Raw genomic sequence first — 13,230 nt, 5'->3', positions numbered from 1 at the left:
TAAGATGACAGCATTTGCTGCAATCTTCAGCCAGAAGTGCAAAGTGGGATGATCCATCTTAGCCTTCTCCAGTGGTTTCTAACATCACAGATGTGAGTTTTAAGCCAGTTCGATTGAATTTGAATAACATCAGGAAATGGTTAAGTAGTGCAAAGGCTATGGGTCCTGCTAACATTCTGGCAATAACACTGATAGCTTGTGATACAGAACTTGCCACCCACCAAGTCACGTACCGCTCCTGCACTGGCATCTACTGACAATGTGAAACATTGCCCAGGGATGTTCAACACAAAAAGACAGCGCAATCCACCCCAGCCGATTTCCATCTATCAGTCCACACTCGATCAGCAGTAAAGTGATGGAAAATGTCATCAACAGGGCTACCAAGCAGCAGCTGCTCAGCAACAGCCAGCTGAGTGACACTCATTTTAGGCACAACCAGGGCCACTCAGCTCCCGATTGTGTTACCGCCCTGATTCACAATCTGACAACTAACTGAATCCCAGAGGCGAGGTGAGGGTGACAGGCCAGTCCCACTCCAAGATCACTAATTCTAGCTGATTCTACCCTTGTCTCAGCTCATATACTCTCATCCATCTTGTGTTATCTCCAGACTTCATTATCCAAACATACTCCTGGCGAGCTTCCCACATTCAACCTCCCTGTAATCTCAAGAAAAACTAAATCTCTGCTGCCCAAGTACTCCCTCGTACCAAAACTTGTTGATCCATCAAAAGGCTCCTATTCATAATCAACAACATAGTCACAGAGACGTACAGCATGGAAACAGACCCTTCAATCCAACCCATCCATGCCGACCAGATATCCCAACTCAATCTAGTTTCACCTGCCAGCATCCAGCCCACATCCCTCAATTTAAAATTCTCACTCTTGATTTAATTCCTGGTTGTGATCATCCCTAGCTTGCTGCATCTCACACCCTTTGAGACCTCGATAACCCATTCTGTTCGAGACGCTCAATGACCTGTTAATTCATTACTTCACCTGTGTGGCTGCTTTTACAGTTGCCAAAGCAACGAGGTCTGAAATTCGCAGCTAAAACCTCACAGGTCTGCTTTCCTCCTTTAAGACATTCCTCAAAACCTGCTTATTTGGCAATGCTTTTGGTCACCTGACCTAATATCATCCTTCTCTGGCCTTATGTCTAAAGTTCCCAATAATATTTTTGTGAAATTATAAGCAGGATAATAAAACTACAAACTGTTCTTGATTTGGACATTACCTTCAAATCGTCACTATTGCTATAATGAATACTCTGTAATATCTCTTACCCAACCACATTGTGGGAGCACCTTCACCACACAAACTGCAGCTGTACAAGAAAGTCAAACATCACCCTCTCCACAGGCAGCAGGGCTTTGACATTAATCACTGGTATCTGTGGAAGGAGAAACACAGTTGATGTTTCAGGGAGTGCAAAGTGGATTACAGGGAATGAAAATGGTGCAGAATTTGATAGTTCGAAATGGAAGGAAAATACACTTGCTTGTTGGAAAAAAGAATTCTTGACTGTCAAAGATTTTCCAGAAAAAAATTAATAAGCAGCACATGGTCAGGGGCTGGGCGGCCGTGAAAAATTAACTTACAAAAATGTCTGTAAAAGTAATAGTAAAATACTAAACAGACCAAAAATACACCCATTGTTCGATACTGAGCAAGCTAGATATTGACAAAGTGGTCATGAGGGAGCCCAGAGATGAAGCAGAGCTGTATAAGCTGTTATGATCCCACAGTCATCGAGATGTACAGCACCGACACAGACCCTTCGGTCTAACTCATCCATGCCAACCAGGTATCCGAACCTAATCTATTCCCATTTGCCAGCACTTGGCCCAAATCCCTGTAAATGCTTCCTAATCATATTATCTGTCTATTTAGATGCTTTTAACATATTTTAATTGTACTAGCCTCCACCACTTCCTCTGGCAGCTCATTGCACCGACTGCATGAAAGAGTTGTCCTTTAGGCCCCTTTGAGATTTTATCCATTCACCCTAAACCAATGCCCTCTACTTCTGGACACCACCACTCCAGGGAAAACACCTTGTTCATTTACTCTATTCATGCCCCTCATGATTGTATAAACCTCCATAACATCACCACTCAGCCTATGGCACTCCAGGGAAAACAGCCCCAGCCTTTTATGCCTCACCCTACAGCTCAAATCCTCCAACCCTAACAACATCTTTTTAAGTCTTTTTTGAAACCTTTCAAGTTTCACAGCACCCTTCTGATGGGAGGCAGGTCAGAACTGCACATAATATTCCACAAGTGGCCTAAAGAATGTCCAGTACAGCAACATGACCTCCCACATCCTATACTCAATGCTCGAACCAATAAAGGAAAGTATACTGAACACCTTCTTAACCATCCTATCTGCCTGCAACTTGACTTGCAAGGACTAAGATCCTGCAGTCCAAGGTCTCTTTGCTCTGCAAACGTCTCCAGTGCCTTGCCAGTGTATAAGTCCTGCCCTGATTTGCTTTTCCAAAATGCAGCACCTCACATTTATCTAAATTAAACCCCATCTGATCAATATCTCATTGTAATCTGAGGTAACCTTCTTCATTATCCACAATACCTCCAATTTTGAATGACCTGCAAACTCATTTACGATACCAAATCATTTAAATGAATGACGAAACAAATCCAGAAATAAACATCCATTTCTCTGAGTTTGAATGTGCTCTGTGTAAATCCTGCCCAATGACTCTGTACCAGAGAAAGGCTGCACATGTGCCTGGCTGCACCTTGCCCCCGACAAAGCTGGTGGCTCCGCACGTGTCCAGTGAATTTTTGCCCCAAATAAAGATGGCAGCGCGCACTCATGCCTGCAGCCACACTGAGGCAATTCCTTGTTTACTGAAAACACGAGACTGGGACGTTCAAATTTGGGTTTTCCAATGTGCATATTTTGTTCGTAAAACCTCTCCACTCATACAGAATCTCTCTCACCTCCTGCTGTTCCACAGACAGCCTTGATTTTTGCGGGTACCTATTCTCTGCCTGGTTACTCGTTTGTCCTTAGTGTATTTGCACAATCACTTTGGATTCTCCTTAAACCTAATGCTATCTCATGTCCCCTTTTTGCCCTCCTGGTTTACCTCGAGTACACTCCTACTGCCCCTATACTCCTCTAGGGATTCACACAAACACAGCTGTCTGTACATGCCATATGCCTCCTTCATTTTCTTGACCAGGCCCTCAATTTCTTTCGACAGGCAGCATTCTCTACACCTACCATCCTTGGCCTTAACAGGAATATACTGTCTGTGTACTCTTGTTGTTGCAGGCCTATGGAGGCAATGGCAGGGGAGGACAGAGAGGCAATCATTCCCAGTAAAGTGGTGGTGTTGGGAAAGATAACAGCCTAAAGGTAGATGGGTCTCCTGGTCCTGATGGATTGCATCCCAGGGACTAAAGGAGATGGCGGGGGTCAATAACAAATAGACTCGTGAGAATTCACTAAAATTTGTTGGATTCTGGGACGGGTTTGACAGACTGGAAGCTGCAAATGCAGTGCCACTATTTTTCAAAAAGGACCCGTTAGCTTAACTTCTGTAGTGGAGAAAATGCTTGAATCTCTCAAGGAAGTATTGGTGAGATATCTGGGTAGAAATTGTCTCATTTAGCAGACACAGCATGGATTCAGGAAAGACAGGTCATGTTTAATGATTTACTGAAATTATTTGAGGATACGACAAGCGCGTTGGACAAGGCGGACTCGGTGGATGTGGTGTACCTGGATTTCAAGAAGGTATTTGACAAGTTGCCACACAAAAGGCTGCTGTATAAGGTAAAGATGCACAGCATTATGGGTAATGTATTATCATTGATACAGGATCGGTTAACCAACAAAAAATAAAGAATGGGGATAAACGGGTGTTTGGATTAGTGTTGGCACTACAACTGTTTGCAATTTACACAAATGTTTTGGAGTTGAGGACCAAGTGTACGGTGTCAGAGTTCATATTTGATACAAAGATGAGGTAGAGCAATGTCTGCAGAGGCCACTGTCAGTCTGCACAGGGATACAGATAGGTTAAGTGAGTGGGTAAGGATCTGGCAGATGGAGTTCAATGTTGGGATATGTGAGGTTATCCATTTTGGTTGGACTAACAGCAAACTGATGACGAAATGGTAAAAACATGCAGTGGCTGCTGTACAGAGGGAGCTGGGTGTCCTTGTGCATGAATCACAGGAAGTTGGTTTGCAGGTGCAGCAGGTAATTATGGCAGTGAAGGGAATATTGTCCTTCATTGCTAGAGGGATGGTTATGCTGCAGCTCTACAGGGTGCTGGAGAGGCCACACCTGGAGTACTGTGTACAGGTTTGGTCTCCTTACATTAGCAAGGATGTACTGGCACTGGAGGGAGTACAGAGGAGGTTCACTAGTTTGAGTTGGGAGTTGAGAGGGTTTGCGTATGTGGAGAGATTGAGAAAATTGGTTCTATAGTCATTGTAATTTAGAAGAATGGGAGTTTGGGAGACAAAAAAATAAAATTATGAAGGGGGTAAGAAAGATAGAAGCTGGAAGGTTATTTCCACTGGGGACGGTTGAAACGAGAGCATAACCTCAAAATAAGGGGGAGCAGATTTGGACTGAGTTCAGGCGGAGCTTCTTCAGCTAAAGGGTTGTGAATCAGTGGAATTCCCTGCCGAGTGCAGCATTTGACGTTATCAACTTGAATGCCTTTAAGGCAAAATGTAAATTTGTGAACAGGACAAGAATTAAGGGTTTATGGTGAGAGATCAGGAATGTGGAGCTGAGGCCATGAAAAGATCAGCCCTGATCTTGTGGATGGCAGAGCAGGCTCGAGGGGCTAGATGGCTAACTCCTGCTCTTACTCCTTATGTTCTTATGTTCCCACTTTCCAGCCATCCCTTTCCCTGGGAATAACCTCCCGCAAACAAAATTTGAAAGTGCTTCCCTTGTGCTGTCAAAATTGGCCTTTGCCTAATTTAGAAAACTTACAGATATGATCTATTATTTTCTGTAACTATTTTAAAACTCGTAGAATTATCAGAGAATCCCGACAGTGTGGAATGAGACAATTCAGCCCATCACATCGACACTGACCCTCAGAGCCGCCTAACGTCTCCCTGTAACGTTGCATTTCCCAGGGCCACCCGACCTACACATCCCTGAACACTGTGGGCAATTCAGCCTGGTTAATCCAGGAGGTAAAAACAATGACTGCTGATGCTGGAAACCAGATTCTGGATTCGTGGTGCTGGAAGAGCACAGCAGTTCAGGCATCATCCAAATAGCTTCGAAATCGACGTTTCGAGAAGAGCTTTTGCCCGAAACATCGATTTCGAAGCTACTTGGATGCTGCCTGAACTGCTGTGGTCTTCCAGCACCACTAATCCAGAGCCTGGATAATCCACCCAACCTACACATTCCTGAACACTGTGGGCAATTCAGCTTGGATAATTGAACCTACCCAGCATATCTTTGCACTGTGGGAGGAAACCAGAGCACCCAGATGAAACCCACACGACAACCCCAATAAGGAGATCATCCCTTCCTTATTTCCCTGTTCCACCCAAATAACTTCACTGTACGTACTCCCAGGAATGTCCTCCTTAAGCACAACCATAATGCTGTCCCTAATCAAAAATGCCACTCCCCCTCCTATTGTCTTTATTTCTATCCTTCCTATAGCATCTATACCCGGAAACATTAAGCTGCCAGTCCTTTCCATCCCTGAGCCACGTTTCTATAATACCCATGATATCCCAGTGCCATGTTCAAACCCATACCCTGAGCTCATCTGCCTTCCCTGTCAGGCCTCTTGCATGAAAATAAATGCAGTGTAACTGCTAAATCCCACCTTGTTCTGTGCCTTGCCCTTGCCTGCAATGACTATTTGCCTTCTGAACTGTACCCCTCAGAGATACCTCTTTTCTCACTATCTATTTGCGATCACACCCACTCCTCGCTGGTTTACTGCCTCCCAAATAGCATTAACAAGTCTCCCTGCCTCGATATTAGACACCTTCCAAATCAGGTACAATCCATCAATTCTACTCCAGAGTTGATCACAATGATCCAAAAATGTGAATCCTTTTCCCCTGCACCAGCTCCTTAGCCACTCATTGAGCACCACGTCCTCCTCTGTAATATGGATTTTTTTTCAAGATGTGACCATTTATTTCCCCACATTCTATATCTCCCATGTACTTCTTCACAGTAAACACTAATGCAAAATACTTGTCTCCCTATCTCGCCCATCACCTGCAGCCCCACACAATGGCTGCCTTGCTGATCTCTATTTTCTCTCGTTAGCCTTTTGTTCTTCAAGTATTTATAAAAGCCCTTTGGATTATCCTTAACCCTATTTTCCAAAGCTATCTCATGTCTCCTTTTTGCCTCCTGATTTCCCTCTTAATTATACTCCTACTGCCTTTATACTCAAAGGATTTTTGCATTGGAATAAATGCAAAATATTACATCTTGATAAAACAAACGAAGGCGGGACTTATACTCATTAAAAGTAAGGCGTTGAGTAGTGATATGGAACAAAGAGACCGAGGGCTTCACGTCTTTGAAGTTTGTGTTACATGTAGACAGGGTGGTTAAGAAGGTGTTCAAGCAGACTTACCTTCATTGTTCACACCTTTGAATATAGGAGTTGGGACGTTATATTGAGGTTGTACAGGATGTTGGGGAGGCCTCTTCTGGAATTCTAAACCCAGCTCTGGTCATGCTGTTATAGGAAGGATATCATTAAATCGGAGCAGGTTCAGAAGAGATTTACTGGAATGTTAATGGGAATGGAGGGATTGTGTTATCAGGAGAGGCTGGGACTTTTTTCACTGGAGTGTAGGAGGTTGAGGGGTGACCTTATTAAAAGGTTTATGAAGTCGTGAAGAGTGTAGATAAAAGTGAATGGCCGGAAGAGAGGGGAATTCAAAATCCGGGTGCATTCATTTTGAGAAGAGATGAGAAAGATTTGAGAAAAGACATTAGGGTTTTTAAAAAAAGATTTACACGTGTGGAATGAACTTCCAGAGGAAGTGGTAGCTGTGAATACAATTACAATATTTAAAAGACATTCAGATAAGTACATAAATAGGAAATATTTGGATGGATGTGGACCAAGCGGAGGCAGGTACAATTAGTTCAGTTTGGAATTATGGTCGGCATGGACTGGTTGGACCACAGGGCCTGTTTCCTTGCTGTATAACGATATGACTAATTGTCACTATCTCCAAATTCCTCCATCCTCACAACTCTCCCGATCACTGTCACCTCATCCAGCCTCACAACTCTTCCTTATTTATATAATTCCTCTCCAGCCACAGAACGCTCCCTATCTCTAATCTCCTCCAGTTTCTCAAATCTCTGCTACATGTGCCTTTCTTTAATTCCAGCCTTAAGGATACCCTCATTCACTCCGATTGGTTGGAAGACAAACTGGTTCTGCCTAGTCCTCCAGTCCCATCCTCTGCCTCCTATTGGCCTGCGCCGACATCAATCACCTGAGGCCCATTGTGAGGTGAGCGGTGGTATCCTCCCTCTGCCCTGGGATGAGCTTCATCATTCACAGTGAATGGGGGCACTATCACAGAAAATGGGGCTGGGGGCTATTCAGCCCATTGGGGCTATACTCTCTCCCTCTGGAGATGCTGCAAATCTGTCCCAACTCCCCTCCCATTTGCCCATAGCCCCCAAATCTTTGCTTAAAAAGTGAAATTCCAAATCTGTTTATGAATAACTGCTGAATCTGTGTCCAGCTGCCATTCAGACTGTTCCAGATGCTCAGAATTTACTGAATAAAATAATGTTCACATATTCACCCTGCATTAGTTGCTAATTAATTGAAAATAAATACTAAAATTGTGACGTTGTTAACAATTCCTCTCTCTCTCTCTGCAAATTAAATACCTTGAAAACAAAACTGCACCAGATCAAAATCATTGCTTAACCCTCTCAGCTTCAAGGATAATTATCTGTGCTTCTGCTAGCTCTCCACAAAAGAGGAACACATGTTATTTTCATTTATTAGTGTCAGAGATGTACAGCACAGAAACAGACCTTTGGTCCAATTGGTCCATGCCAACTAGGAATCCTAAACTAATGGAGTCCCGTTTGCCAGCTATTGGTCCGTATCAGTCGAAACCCTTCCTGTTCATGTACCCAATCGGATGCCTTTTAAATGTTGTAATTCTATCAGACACCACTACTTCATCTGGCACTTCAGCTCAGCTTGAACACATGGCCTCTTAGATCCCTGTTAAATTTTTGCCCTCTCAACTTAAGCCTATGTGCTCTTGTTTTGGACCTATCTAACCTGGGGCAAAAGATTCTGGCTGTTCACCATATCCATGTCCCTCGTGATTTTATAAATCTCCGTAAAATCACCTCTCAGTCTTTGACTCTCCATGTAAATTAACCCCAGCCTATTAGCCTCTTCCTTTAGCTGAAATCCTCAAACCCTGGCAAAATCATTGTAAATCTTGTCTGAACTCTTTCAAGATTCACAACATCCTTCCCAGAATAAGGAATTTTGAACTTAAAACAGAATTCCTGAATGGCTTAATCAATGTCCTGTCCAGCCACAATATGACGTCCCAGCTTCTGTATTCAATGCATTGACCAATAAATATAAGTGTACCAAATGCCACCTTCACGAGCCTTCCTACCTGCAAGACCACTTTCAAGGATCAATGAAACTGCACACCATGGTTTCTTTGTTCAGCAACACTCCCAAGGACCTTACCATTAAGAGTATAAGTCCTGCCCTGATTTGCCTTTCCAAAATACAACAGCTCACATTTATCTAAATTGAACTCCATCTGGCATTCCTTGCTCAATTGGCCCATCTGATCAAGATCCTGTTGCATTCCGAACTAACCTACTTCGTTGTCCACTACACCTCCAATTTTGGTGTCTTCTGTAAACCTACTGACCATACCTCATATTCACATCCAAGTCATTTATTTTAGGACCCCATATCCATTCCTGCAGCACACTGCTGCTCACAGGCCTCCAGTCCACAAAGCAACCCTCCATCACCACCCTCTGCCGCCTACCTTCAAGCCAGTTTTGTATCCAAATGTCTGGTTTTCCCCACATTCAATGTTATCTAACCTTGCTAACCAGTCTGCTTTGTGGAACATCGTTCAGTATCCATATAGATAACGTCCACAGTCTGCCTTCAAAAAAACACAATCAAGTAAGAGAGAGAGACTTTTCCACACACAAAGCCACGTTGACTATCACTAATCATTCCTCGTCTTTCCAAATACATGTAAATCCTTTCCCTCAGAATCCCTTCCAACAACTTGCCTGCCACTGACGTCAGGGTGACTCTTCTCTTGCTCCCTGGCCTTTCCTTACCACTTTTTAAATAATGGCACACACCTTCCAGCACCTCATCTGTCACAAACGATGATATAAATATCTCAGGGAGGGGCACTGCTATCACTTTCCTAGCTTTCCACAAATTTCTGGGATACACCTTGCTACGATTTAAGACATCCAGTACCACCTCCTCTGTAATATGGACACTTTTCAAGTTATCACTATTATTTCTCCAAACTCTCTAGAACAGAATAGCATAGTATCTCTCCCACTTCCTGTTGTTACATAGATGGCCTTCTTGATTTTTAAGGTGTCCTATTCTCTGCCTGGTTATTCTTTTATCCTTGATGTATTTGTAGAATCTCTTTGGATTCTCCTTAAACCATTTCCTAGAAATATGTCATGTCCCCTTTTTGCTCTCCTGATTACCCTCGAGCATATTCCTGTAAAAACGTGATCCTGTACTCTCAATTCCTCTGCTTCCGCCAAATCTGCTCCCAGGAGAAGCAATTCCACTCCAGGACATCCCAGAAAGGTTTCCTATTTCAAGGACCACATCTCCCTTCCATGTGATCAACAATGCCCTTCAATGCATATCCTCCACTTCCTGCACCTTCGCCTTTACACCACCCCTTCAACCACAAGAAGAATATAATCCACCGGTCCTCACTTATCACCAGATACAGTGCATTAACCTCTGCCATTTCTGCTACCTACAGTCAGACCCCACCACCAGGAATATATTTCCCTCCCCAGCCCTTTCTGTGTTCCGCAGAGACCATGGGAATTTTGGTGCTGATGTGCTGCCCCACGGATACCTCAGTCACTCACCCTGCCAAATGGCCTCGTGATATTTTAGCTAAACGGATAATCCAGATACCAGATAACGTTCTGGAGCCCTGGGTGGGAATCCTGCCACGGCAGATGGAGGAATGTGAATTCGATAAAAATTTGGAATTAGGAATCTGTGAACGACTATGAATCCATTGTCGATTGTTGCGAAAAAAAACCCCCATCAGATTCACTAATATCCTTCAGGGAAGGAATCTGCCATCCTTACCAGGTCTGGCCTACACGTGACTCCAGACCCACAGATGTGACTGCCCTATGGGCCCAGCCAGTGACACCCTCATCCTGTGAATGAATAAAAAAGGTCAAGTCTTGTATACAACCATACTATTCTTACAGATAAGTGATGTCTTCGTAAATTTGCTTCTCAATTCCCCGCTGACTATTGGGAAAGGGGTGAGGAGGGGTCAATAGTACAATCCCAATAAGGAGATCATCCCTTTCTTATTTCTCAGTTCCACCTGTATAACCTGCCTGGATGTACTCCCAGGAATACCCTCTTGAAGCCCAGCTGTAATGTTATCCCGAATCAAAAATACCACTCCCCCTGCTCTGTTGCCCCCTTTCTATCTTTGCTATAGCATCTATACACTGGAACATTAAGCTGCTAGTCCTATACATCCCTGAGTCATGCCTCTGTAATTGCTACAATATCCCAGTGCCATGTTCAAAACCATGCCCTGAGCTCATCTGCCTGACCTATCGGGCCTCCTGCATTGAAATAAATGCAGTGTAACTGCTCAGTCCTACCTCGTTCTCTGCCATGCCTTTGCCTGCCTTGACTGTTTGACGTCTGAACTGTACCAGCCTCAGACTGAGCTCTTCCCTCACTCTCTCTCTCTGGGTTTACCCACATTCCTTCACTGGTTTAATGCCTCCTGAATAGCACTAGCAATACTTCCCTTCCAGGGCAGGTACAATCCATCCTTCTGATGGAGGTCAATTCTACCCCACAAGATATTCGAATTATCCAACAATGTGAACTCTTCTATTCCTATGTCATTGATACCAATAAACAACAGCCTCCCCTCAAAATGGTTATTCTCCCCTTTAAGAATATGCTCCCTCTCTGAGACATCCTTATACAAAAATTACACATTCGAATAATAAACTCATCAGGTCATCATAAAAGGATTACATGACACATTGAAGTTTTGCGGAGACCCTTTGAGAGAATGCGATGATTCAAAGGAGTATTTTTAAGCAGCAAATGGGATTGATCTGGAACACAATACTCACACATACAATGCGAATATCCGAGTCCTGTTATACTGAGTAATTCAATCAGAGTTTGGCAGAACATTTACTGAGATTACCATCTGAATGTCCACCTAAAATATCCTGTAATACAAGTTTATAAAATCTGTCACTATGAGTTCAAGTTAGAAACCCACATCATCCCCTCCTCGTGGCCCAGGATTACTGTACATATTACCCTTGAGGACATCAGCAGTCAACTCAGAGGGAAATCTGTGGGTTTCTAGAAGATTCCAACTTGAGATCTTATGTGAGTGAACACAGCAGTTCTTTGACACATTGGAGAAAATGATCCAAGCATCAGTGAGATATGGGGAACAAGAATTACTTTCTTTTCTTTCATTCCGTGCTGCCGCTCTGCCTCATCAATAAGACATGGGTGTGAAAGGCTAATGCCTAACGATGGGCAAATTGTCTCCATCCTGACCAATGGGTAGGAAGATCCTCCCAATCACTCCAAAGCGTATCCCTAGAAAGATAACAACTCTGTCTGCTTCCTACTGCCCAGGGCTCCCAGTAAATGTTTGGAAGAATGGGAAGGGGGGGGATATCTCCTAGAAAAAGGCATAACTGTAAATGTCTAAGAGGATTATGAAAAGAGAGAGATGCACAGGGGAAGGAGGCAACAAGTTGCCAGATGGGCTGTAACTTGGGAAAATGGGAAGTTACTCATTTTGGAGGAGATAATAAAAGAACAAAGTACTATTTAAATGGTGGAAACTGTAGAAAGCTGCACAATAAAGGGACCAGGGGTAATTGTTCAGGAAACACAGAAAGCTACCACACAGTTACAACAAGGGAATCAGGAAGGGGAATCGAATGTTTTGTTTCAAAAATTTTCAGTATTAGAGTTTGGAGTATATACCTGAGAGTAACGTGTGGAAGTGCTGGTGAGACCACCATATCTGCAGTAATGAGAGCAGTTTTGGTACCTTTAGATAAGGAAATGTGTCACTTTATTGGAGGCATTTCAGGGAAGATTCAATGAGATGATCTCTGGTTTGGAGGGATTATCTTTTAAATAAAGGCTGAAAAGGTTGGGACTCTACTCACTGGATTTTGGAGAAAGAGAGGTGATCTCATTGACACAGATGGGATTCTTAAGTGGTTTAAAAGGATAAATACAGAGAGGATGTGTCTGAGGGTAAATACTGAGAGGGGAGTCTGAAACCAGATACTGAGTCACGGAATCAAGGGTTCTGTTTTGGATTCAAGTATAAGGGAACACAGACACGGGTAAGGGGTTTCAGTAGCAATGGAGCTGGGGTGGGGTGGAGAAAAGCAATGTTTAAGAGATTGGATTTCCTGGTGTTGTGATTGTGTGGATGTTTGATTAGAAGGTCACCTTGGGGTCAGATATAACAGCAATATTGTTGAGAGTGTCGTTCTGCCTCAGAGAGTTCCCAGTGGGAGGGAGGGGCTCAGCAGTAAGGTTTAACCTTGACAATGTTTCATTGGAGGAAATTGCAGCTAATCGAGGAGTGGGAATGTGATAAGCAGTTTGATAACTGAGTAACAGTGGAGTAATGGAGAGGGATGATGGGGAGGGCAAGCTGGGCATCGTCCGTGTACATGTCAAACCTAACACAGTGTTTTTGGATGATATCACCTCCTGGCACTGTGTACGTGAGATACAGGAGAGACCAAGGATAGATCGTTGTGGGACACCAAATGCAAGGAATTCAGAAAGGAAAGGGAGAGTGGAGATGGAGCAGGATTTTCCAACAACGGTAAGGTCAAATATTAGTTTTTCACAGAATGGGAGAGAAGGACATAACCAAAAAAGACCAA

The 13,230-nt window shown here is 43.6% G+C and overlaps 1 long non-coding RNA gene across 2 annotated transcripts in view; it reads right to left on the bottom strand.

Moving 5' to 3' along the window:
* LOC140479196 (uncharacterized) overlaps positions 1-13,230 on the bottom strand; it is a 42,370-nt gene that overhangs the window by 25,128 nt on the left and 4,012 nt on the right. The window contains exons 4-5 of one of the 2 annotated variants that reach the window (XR_011960968.1): positions 11,422-11,523; positions 1,293-1,399 (exon numbers count right to left, since the gene is read on the bottom strand). This is a non-coding gene — a long non-coding RNA (uncharacterized lncRNA). The remainder of the gene's footprint in view (positions 1-1,292; positions 1,400-11,421; positions 11,524-13,230) is intronic. The other variant, XR_011960969.1, reaches the window with a different exon arrangement.

This window comes from Chiloscyllium punctatum, chromosome 6 (genome assembly GCF_047496795.1).
Source record: "Chiloscyllium punctatum isolate Juve2018m chromosome 6, sChiPun1.3, whole genome shotgun sequence".
Classification (NCBI taxonomy): Eukaryota; Metazoa; Chordata; class Chondrichthyes; order Orectolobiformes; family Hemiscylliidae; genus Chiloscyllium; species Chiloscyllium punctatum.
The sequence above is the reverse complement of the archived record's forward strand: the minus strand, read 5'-3'. Positions and strand labels throughout refer to the sequence as shown.